This window comes from Triticum urartu, chromosome 7, assembly GCF_003073215.2.
Source record: "Triticum urartu cultivar G1812 chromosome 7, Tu2.1, whole genome shotgun sequence".
Taxonomy (NCBI): Eukaryota; Viridiplantae; Streptophyta; class Magnoliopsida; order Poales; family Poaceae; genus Triticum; species Triticum urartu.
The window spans coordinates 506924001-506933958 of record NC_053028.1 but is presented as its reverse complement, the minus strand read 5'-3'; positions in this window follow the sequence as shown (position 1 = coordinate 506933958).

Sequence of the window (9958 nt, the reverse complement as noted above, 5' to 3'; positions counted from 1 at the left end):
TTCGCACAATCATGGGCGGGGTTCATTTCGGGCTGACTGTAACTAGATGAATTAAGAACAAACCTACTCTATACAATAAAGAAATTACGCATAGTAACTTAGAATAAACCTACACTATACAATAAAGGATTTAAGGTATATTACATCCACTGGGCATCGAAGTTCGCCACCAGTGATCATAAAGCGCAACGAAGAAGCAGATTACAAACAAAAACTGGCCAGTCACCATTGCGTAACAAAATAATACTGAACTGAGACCACTTCCAAGACAGTTCAAGAAAGGTTAGCCTTACGGGGGAACTGCTGCGCAAGCTGCTGAGCAAGGCTGTGAGACCGGCCTAGCATGTCGGTCATAGCTTCCAGGTGTAGCTGTTTAGCGATGAGGTTCTCATTGGTGTTCTCCGCAATCTTTCTTAGAGATAGGACTTCAAGTCGAAGTTGAGTTGCAGAATGCCTTTCTGCTAGAACTTGGACTGAAGAAGTCGAACTGATTCAGACAACAAATTCTGTGAGCTTGTCTGACTGTTAGTGTCAAGTAACTTGAACACTGCATCAAGACAAGACTTTGGGGTTGTCTCGCTATCTTCAAGATGTTTTGCCTTCTTTGCTGCAATATATGTTGGGTTTGTCTCACAGCCTTCAGCAGACTTGTGCATGCCATCAGGCATATCACCCTGAAACAAAGCAGAGAGATGACAGGTTTTGCACGTGTATAAACAAAGATGATAACTGTTCTGTCAATTCTATCCAATTTCAAATTAGAAAATAAAGAGTATGTTCAAAATATCAATAGCATAATTTGGCATTGTTCATAATGCGGGGAGCTTCACCACACTACTGGATTACCATGTCAACATAACAAGCATAGATGAAGGGCAAAGAAAATCATTGTATCTATTTTGGATAATGTGCATGGCATGTTGTTCATATCATCAGCCACATCAGTAAGATAAAACAGGAGATGACAAGGTGCAAACGTGGGCTGCTTCACCACACACTGGATTATAGATCCACAAAAACAAGCATACATATAGGGAGTATTAAGTAATGTGCATGGTATGAATAAGGAATTTGGTTTTACAAGTAAAACTTAGAACTTACGGTTCTTACGAACATGCATTTTGGTAGAAACAGCAAACTAAACAGCAGTAAACGATAGGGAGTATGAGCAAATTAAACAGCAGTTGAGGATAAAGGCTTTAGAAGGACTGACTTACATTAACAGTTAACACCGGCTTTATAATGCCCTTCTCCATGGCAAGGGAAGGATAACTCAAGAATTTCAGCACAGAATCTTCTTCATAAGCATTGCCTGTACTCTACATTTTGTAGAGAGTAATTATAGATATGATAATACTGGAAGGGATAGAGGATAATGAAGATAAGATGCAGATTGATGCTACATAATCAACTACCAATCCCTGGAAGTACAAGCGTTACAGGACAAAATGTACTGACAAGAGCAATGGGCTACACTTCTGCACTGGCATTGTCTGTGTATTCTACTTGTTGGTAAGATTAAATATAGATCTGATCTTTTTTAGTAAATGGTGGGCGAGGGAGATAAGATGCAGAATGCTACAAAATGAACCAATCCCTCTTCCCATAATACAAGAGTGTTTTGAACACTGGTGTACTGTACAAAACGTTCTTATATTATGGGACGGAGGGAGTAGCTGTTAATGTAAGTACAGTGATAGACCACGTTCAGTCCTTACAAGAGGACTGCAGAGCTAAACCTCTTCAAAAGCATTGGGTTGATTCTAAATTTATGTAAGAGTCCATACGGATCTTATAATGTCCACCAAATGGACGATTACGAGGCTAACATGTGCAGTGATGCTACATAATCAAACAGCTATGAAAGTAAGTATGGTCATACAGGGCAAGAGGTACTCACAAGAGCAATGCAGTGTGCAGTATAGTTGCGAGATTCTGTGGTCCCTTGAGAACGAATGTTCTTCTGCTAACAGTTTTCATACAAGTGAGACATTAAGGCAAATGCAGAAATGTAGTTCAAATTGTGATGTGATATCATAGAGTACCTTACGCTGCAGCCGAGACCAATGTGTAACAAGATTATTCCAGTCACGTCGGATAAATGTAGCACCGGAGACTTTACAGAAATTTCGTTCAGAGGCTTGCCATCGAAGTGCGCTTGCCTCAGAGAGAGATGAACGATACTTCATCAACGAGTGCTTGAAAAGCGCAACCAACCCTTGCTCGTCATCACAATCCAGTTTGCGCCTCGCCTATTTAAAAGAATGAAATCTTGTGTCTTCTGTCAGCAGAAACATATGCAGTAATGACCATGAATAACATTAGTACATTACTTACGCGTAAGTTGCGGAGGAAGACTGGAAATTGTTCTGTGTCTGCGGTATAATCTTTCCATGAAGGAAAGATGCGCACAAAGTTCCTGACAACAACATAAGCTTCGTCTTCTAAACTGGGAAGAAATGGAACAGGGGTCCTATTTGCTGCAATTGGGGCTCTCTCTGGTTCGAAAAGGGATTTGGCAACTGGATTTGGTGTACTCTTTGCTGGAATGGGGGTTTTGCGTCGTACAGCTGGTGCTATGTCAACTGGCATAATCATACTGTTTGCTGCAGTTGGGGTCTGCTGAGTTGGGGCATCAGAAATGACCAGTGTAGTAGGGCTAGAGTCTGCTAGAGTTGGGGTATTTTGTGGGTCAGGTGATATTGCAACTACACCTAATGGGCTATTTGATTTATCAGGTGCCACTACCTTTTCCAAATACTTTGCTTGTGCTCCTCCACGATCAGCAATCGCCCTCTTCCTTTTGAACGTCTGATACACAAGAACAACATTTGAATGGATAAATATGGTATGATGACAGATGGAATATGTACTGAAAATGGATAGGCAGGGCGTATTCACATACACGATGTGTAAACTAAGCTAATGGCAGTTCAACAAAGTAGAAGCAATGCAAAGCATCAGTTGCAAGATATGTGCGAGCAATGTAACCTTGGAAAGTTAGAGCAAGTACCTTGATGGGTGAATAAGATAGGGCATCTTCCTCTGACTCCTCCACTAGGGAGCTACATTGACTTAGGTCTCCCTCTAGCTCAGAATCACTGTTAGGATCATATTCTGAGCATGAATCTGTAGGTGGAGAGTGTTTGCATTGCATTGCATCCAGACTTGATTTCAGTCCCTTAATGCCAAGTTTGACAGCCATGGCATTGTTCTGCTTTATTCTTTTCATGCGCGCAAGCTCATAATCATTATGATGCTGTTCAGAATCTGAGATTCATGAAAACATAAAAAGTAGTCAGATTATCTATGGAATGCATTGCGGTTTCAACTCGGAGAGTGTCTCCCTATAAACCCCTGCATATGCAAAGTTCACCTCCCCAACCGTGCTGACCAGACCACACACAGAGATACACACCCGAGCGGCGAACATGCATTTTCGAAACTAATTTAGGAACATTTAGCTGACCAATTAAACAACTCTGTTTTAATAATATCAGATTCGTATTTGAACAACTAAGCTTGTTTAGCTTGATGGGTGGAGCAGTGTTATTATGACACGAAGCATGTATTCTGATCGTATAGTGATCATAAAAGGGGGAAACTCTAAGCATATATTTTTTAGCAAAAGAGGGTTTCCCTCTGATTTCTATTAAAGAAACCACCACGGAACCAACATGATCAATTAAACCCTAAGCATGATCAATTAAACCGTATTATGGCTGTGCCATGGCAGATTTGAAGCTGCAAACCGGAGAAATGATATTTAGCATCCATTGTTTGCTTCGAACTAAGAACTAAATTCTAAGAGCTGAAAAGAAAGTAGAGTAACCAAGTTAAGATCTATTTTCTGGTTGAGATCAAAAAGTTGAGGAGATATGAAGTACCACCTCTCTTGCGGCGCGTGTAGGCATCGGGGGTGCGATGGCTGTCGGTGGCGTTGAAGCAGATCTGCGACGGTAGACGGGTGCATCGGGGGATAAGTCCCGTTGCGGTGGAAGAGAAGGTCGTGTGAGCGGCCCCGGCAAAGAGGACGACAGCGCCGATGAAGCGAGAGGACGCGATGCAAGGCTATTGGTCCGTCGCCGTGGATGAGAAACGTCCATCTCTAGCAGTGGACGACGCGGTCTTGGTAGGCGCTCCGGCATGGTGGAGGACGGTGGCGATGGATGTGGTGGAGGACGGCGGCGATGGATGGGGTGGCGGACGGAGGCTGGTGTGGGAATGGGGTGTTCTAGCGCGGATGGTGTATGAATGGGAAAATGGAGGGAGAGGTACGGGGAACCATGTTTTTGGGACGCGCCTGTCTGAAATATGGGAAAGTTACGAACTTATCCCCCGTTTCAAATTTGGACGTCTCGTCGGTTGGGGATAGGACGGTAATCTCGCATCTCCCAAATATTTGCCGGTAACTATTTCGGGCGAGGAGAGGGTGTTTTGCCGCCCACGGTTGGCGCCCACGGTGTATGAACGGGGCTGACAGGTAGGGCGGTTGTGTCACGTCTGATGGAAGTTACACATCTGCCCCTATTTAAAATATTAGCCTACATCTATTTCGGACGAGGAGAGGGTGTTTTGCCGCCCACCGTGTATGAATGGGGAATGGAGGGAGAAACAGAGGTCTTTCGGACGAGCTTGAATCAAATGAGTTTTGCCGCCCATGTTTGACGCCCACCGTGTCGGAATGGGCTCAGAGGCGGTCGTGTCACGTCTAATTGAAGTTACTAACCTACCCCTATTTAGAGCAGTGGAAATCGGGCCGATGGATTGTCCGTGTAATGGGTAGACAGTAATTTCCATCTCCCAAACACTTGGCTTCGGGCAGCCGATGTGGGAGTGGACATTTTGCTGTTTCTTTCGAATTTTGGGACAATAAGCATCCACGTTTACCCTGGCAACTAAATTCGAATCCATTTTGTATTCCTATATGAATCTTTATAAATCATTCTATGTGTTTTTATATATCTTCAAAAGGACGACAAAGATGTATTCCACTGTCATATATGAATATGGTTTACAAATGCCGATACTCAAATTCAGAAACTAGAATCCAGTTTAAGGTGAATTCGAATATTTGGAACACTTCATGTCCAACTCAAATGTCACACGCAGCATAATGTGTACTCCCATTTAGATATGTACACAAGCGATGTATCAAGATTCAAATACCGAGTCAATCAACCAAGAATGTACGGAACTAACAGACATATAAACACTTATAGAGTATATGGATCAATAATATCAACTAACATACATAAGCCAGGCCGCTGTACTTTTTTTTGGCTACAACAGCATCCTTTTTTTAGCCAGCATCTTGGCCCTTTCCGATGCGTGCCACTTATGGTCCATCTATACTACTATTGCTGAATGCACATTCAGCCCGATTGGCATATTTGTAGGTCTGGCACAGCAATCCAAATGAAATGTCTCCGAGTCTTATCAATTAATACAGACTTGTGCTCAAATAAAATTACAAACAAAAAACAAAAAAACAATTATTACATGATCTCTAAAACAAATGGTTTGATTGATTACATGAACAGACAACACAAAGGTTATTCAACTATGGAAAGAACATTTCACCTATGATTTACCAAGTAGGAATTTAATTTCCTTTTTTCCTTCAGGACCTTAACAATCTGGTCAGTCTCAGCTTGCTTCGTTTTGAAATCCACCAAATATTTAATGGTTGTCTTGAGTACTGCTTGTGATTGTGCTGTTTGCTTCCTCAACATGTCAACTTCATCTCTAAGTGCAGAAGCAGAATCTCTTTCTACCACTAGTTTAGCCTCTAGAGCATCAGCAGTTGGCAATTCATAATGCACGATTGGGCCGGTGCCACTGCTGTGGGATGATGCAACGTCCATGGGGACCTCGCTCTTTGATCTTGGGCTAACCTGTTTTGCCATTAAAGTTCCGATTGGATTCAGAAAAGTTGAAGTTAGCAAAACATCTCAACTGGGAGTTATAACAGCAAACCAGTTAAACAAACAAGGAATTAAAGAGTTTCAATTGGATGCTGAAAAGTAGTTATTAACATCATTGTAACCCGCTGTTGCAGCAGCAAAGCAGTTAAACAAACAAGTAGATATTTAAGTTAAGGCAAACAGGTAATTCTTAACAGTAAGTATCAAACACATAGATAGGCGCAGTCTACAATATGATTAACAGGCTGTGCCATTATGTAATCAGTAGCAAACTAAATTAAGCCAAGCAACGTAATTGAACAATTTTGCAATAAGTGGCTAACTAAAATTCCGAGAAGCAGGTAACTGAACTTACGCTAGTTCTTTGTACAGGCACACTGCAACTTCTTTTTCGCTTACAAGGTTGTACGAAGGAGTCCATGGCATCAATTGCTTGGATACGCAGTCCCAATACTTCTTTCTTCCCACACTGCATGGGTAAGTCGAATGGTTAATCTGGTAAGATGGTGCGTCCTTGATATGTTATATGAGGACGTGTAGTCAGACTAGTTGTAGCCAAACACATCACACTGGCTTTTACTGTATATTTCATGCGATTACTTTTGGCATATCGAGATCTAAGCAATCTACAATAGGATGAAAAGACTGGCATCCTTCACATTATTGGCGAACTCAGTTCATAGAAACAAGCAATTCAACCATTCTGTGGGTAAATCAAAAGCGCCACTGGAATATTTTTCACTATCCAATCATACACGCAAAAAGGGGCGACGCCACCATAGGGGCTGGTATGGGCGGCCGCCTCAGGTGGCTGGAAAGTGTGCACCTAGTTTGAGTCGTCCAGGTTGGCCCATGCTAGTTTTGTTCGTCCCAACGCACGAGCAGGCAATGTAAAAAATGAAGAAAAATGTTTCAATTTGGATGGGCCAATAACATAAGTGCAAGGCAGGCCCTATAGCAGGCTCGCGGCCCAAACGAGCGCCTCCCATATCGATCGACAGCAGGAAAAATCCCAATTCATTCGCTCCAGCCTCCAGTCTGGTTCGCTCCTAACCTAGCCGCCGCTGGACAGACCGACACCAGCACTTCCTCGCGCCCTCGTTGGAGGGCGGTCGCCGGGCTTCAAGCGAACGGAAGGACAAGAAGATGAAGATCCAACCCTGGGTGTAGCCTGCGTGGGAGGCAGCGGCGGCAGCACGGGCATGGCATCGAGCTTGCGCAAACGGACAGTCGCAGCTTGCAAGAGTAGCATGCGCAACGAGCAGGTACATCACATCCCTGATTATATCTAATTCAACTCTTCAATTTCTGGCCAATAGTTAAACCTGACGGTGTTGTAAAACTGCTTGTATGTAGGGAATCTATGAGAAAATGAAACCAATTTCTACTTATTTTATAACTCCCCCAATCAATACTGAACTGACTGAATCTGATGTATCTAATCAAGTTTCCGGTGCAAACATACAAGCTCATGTTGTTCTTGAGCCTGAAGTGTCTAATGAACAGACTGCTAATGAAGGATTTGATGCAAACATTTTACATGCTCCTGGTGATGAACATATAGTGTCTAATGAGGGATCTAATGCAAGCATTTTGCAAGCTCATTGAAGGATTTAGTGTCTAATGATGATCTACTATGTTGAGAGAGACAGAGATTTGCAGGCATTGATGACAAGCAAATTATAGTGCATTTTCATAGCTTGAGGAAACATCGAGGCCATCTACCAGAAAGTCCCCGTATCATGACAACATAGCATAAATACTTTTCTAATCTGTTGTTTGAAACTATTGGCATACTTGTGCAGGATAGATATATTGATATGCAGTTTGCGCACTGGTTATACGTGCAATTACACTTCGATATTTTCAGCCAGAGAACGAATAATTCAAGCAGGTACAGACCATGTTTGTAGTCCTTGTACACCATGTTGCATTTTGTGTTTTTTGGTGCTTGCATCATTTAGTGTTTATAATCTGAACTACTTTGGATCATTAGCTGGTTTTCAAAGTGCATGTAGCTTCACATTTCTCAAGTTATGTTGATTTCCGGAGTGCAAGTGCCTTCATATTTTTTAAGTTAAATGTTCGCCCCTGGTAACTTGAATTCGTGGATCAGCCACTGCACACAAATCATACACGAATGCCAGTACGAATTAAATGAAATGCAGGGACTTACGCTAGCTCATTGTACAGGGATGTTCCATGTACAAGTCCATGTTACCACTTGCTTGGATGTGCAGGCCTTGTGCTCCTTGCATCCCCCTCTGCATTTTTGACACGGCGAATGGTTGATCAAATAAGAGGAATCGACCTTGATGTTGTACCGGAGGACAGATACTTACAAGGTTATACGGGTGTGCAGGATGTGTACCAGATCCCGTAGCGCCGTCATGCTTCGCTAAAATATGGATTTGCTTGTTTCAGATGATATCTCCAGAAGAAATAAGAGTTAAGGTCAGAGTTGCATAGGCGTGTAAGCTAAGAGAGCAGTGAAAGGATATCCAAACATCGTCGGAACAGTGCACAAGGGAGTGATGTGTGGATACCTAGTTCGGGCCGGCGTTTGGGCATGCTCGCCTAGCTAGAGTGCGGGTCACTTCAGAGCCGTTGAGGGTGATGCGCTGGCTGGCCGCGCACGGATGCAGATCTTGAGTGGCAGTGAGCGCTACGATGCGGTGGACGAGACCGTTGGTGAAGCCCCAACGGCCTCGGGGGGCGGAGGTGCGACGATGTGCTCGGTGAAGTAGCCCCGGTGAGCTGGGAGACGGCGTCGGTGAAGCGCACCTGATGCGGTGGAACTCGGTGTCTGTGAGGCACGTCGGTTGCGGCGGCCGACGTTGTCGGTGGACCACCCGGTGCGGTGGACGAGGGCGTAGATGAGGTAGCTCCGGTGCGGTGGTGAAGCGCGACCGTCGTCTTCGTCGTCGTCGTCCGGCACAGAGGTGGGGAACGGTGGGGAAAGAGACGAGACGAGGGGCGATTCGAGGGTTGGCGGCGAATTAGGGATTTGAGCAATCTGGGCGCGGAAGGGGACGGTGGAGAAGAGAGATTTTGCAGGGCTGGAATTGGGGCCGCCAGATATTTCAATCCGAAACATGGAAGCGCGAACTTATATTGTCGTCGTCCTTTTTTTGGGGGGGGGAGGGGGGTGGGTGGCTGGGTGCTACGCGTCCGTCCGACACACGCGACCACCCCGACAGGACTATGCTTCGGTGCCTTAAGGCACCTGCCTTTGTGTCCATGACATATGGGCCCAACAGGTGGCTGGCCCACATGTCAGTGACCCAAAGGCAGTTGCCTTTAAGGCAGTTTCCTTTAAGGCACCGAAGCAGTGTCCACCTCGACATTACCCTGGTTTGCCTGGTGCGCCTACATTTGAGAATGCAAACGAATCTTCTTTCATTTGCAAACGAATCTGTATGTATTACCATGCCCGTGTTTTCCTTGCAATAATTATCATTCGAAACGAGATACTCCATCTGTTCACTTTTGTAAGTCGTTTCAGACAACTTAAAATGAACTGTTTTGCACATTGTCTAAATGTCTTCAAGGTCTTATAAAAGTGAACAGAGGGAGTACTATAAATTAATTAATGAGGAGTTATTTGAAAAAAATCGAAACGGTACCCACGCTAACGTGGATTAGAGTGTGTGTCACATAATTAGTTATTTGAATTAGAGTGTGTGTCACGTAGTTAGTTATTTGAATTAGAGTGTGTGTCACGTAGCGATCTCCAATTCTAACGTGGATTTCACATTTCACTGTATCCATGCTACTTTTTTAATACAAATTCATATGTATATGATGAACACCATGGTAGTGAGAAAACTTTTGGATGGATTCAAACATATGACCTACAAAATAGCACAACAAACTGAGTCAATGTCAACTTTTCGAAACTTAGTATGGCACGAATTCGAAATAATTACCCGTATGCCTGGTCCTCGGTTCAAATCTTACAATGTACACCGAATTGAAACATCGATATTAAGTCTCGTACTATGTACATTCAAATGTTGTTTTTAGCCCCC